This window comes from Arachis ipaensis, chromosome B06 (assembly GCF_000816755.2).
Source record: "Arachis ipaensis cultivar K30076 chromosome B06, Araip1.1, whole genome shotgun sequence".
Lineage (NCBI taxonomy): Eukaryota > Viridiplantae > Streptophyta > Magnoliopsida > Fabales > Fabaceae > Arachis > Arachis ipaensis.
Genome location: NC_029790.2, coordinates 2,336,791 through 2,337,245, shown reverse-complemented (window position 1 = coordinate 2,337,245; position 455 = coordinate 2,336,791).

Genomic DNA, 455 nt, shown 5'->3' with positions numbered 1-455 from the left:
TCCGCTAAGAAGTTAATAAAATATTTGTACAATGGACTATGAATTAAAAAATAAACATCACCTCTACTATTCAGAATAACCATTCGGGTACCAGAATAATAAACATTTCATGTCATGAAACCACTTATCCCAAAAGTTTAAGTTAATTTTGGGGTTTACCAAGGATTAAACTATTGACCTTTTGGATCTAGAGCTCTAATACCATATCATGAAACCACGCTTGAGCTGATAGGAAAAAGTAACACTAATGATTATATCTTTAACACTAAATCGGATATCTCAAAACCTCAATTGTACACATTGTACAGATATTCCATTGGCTCTCTATACTTCCTCATTAAACAATTTTAATTTGTACGCCGTGTTCCAACTATATCTATATGAATGTGCTACTGTACTTACATCAAGTAAAAAAAAAAAAATAAAAACATAAAAGTAATTTAAAAATAATTTCT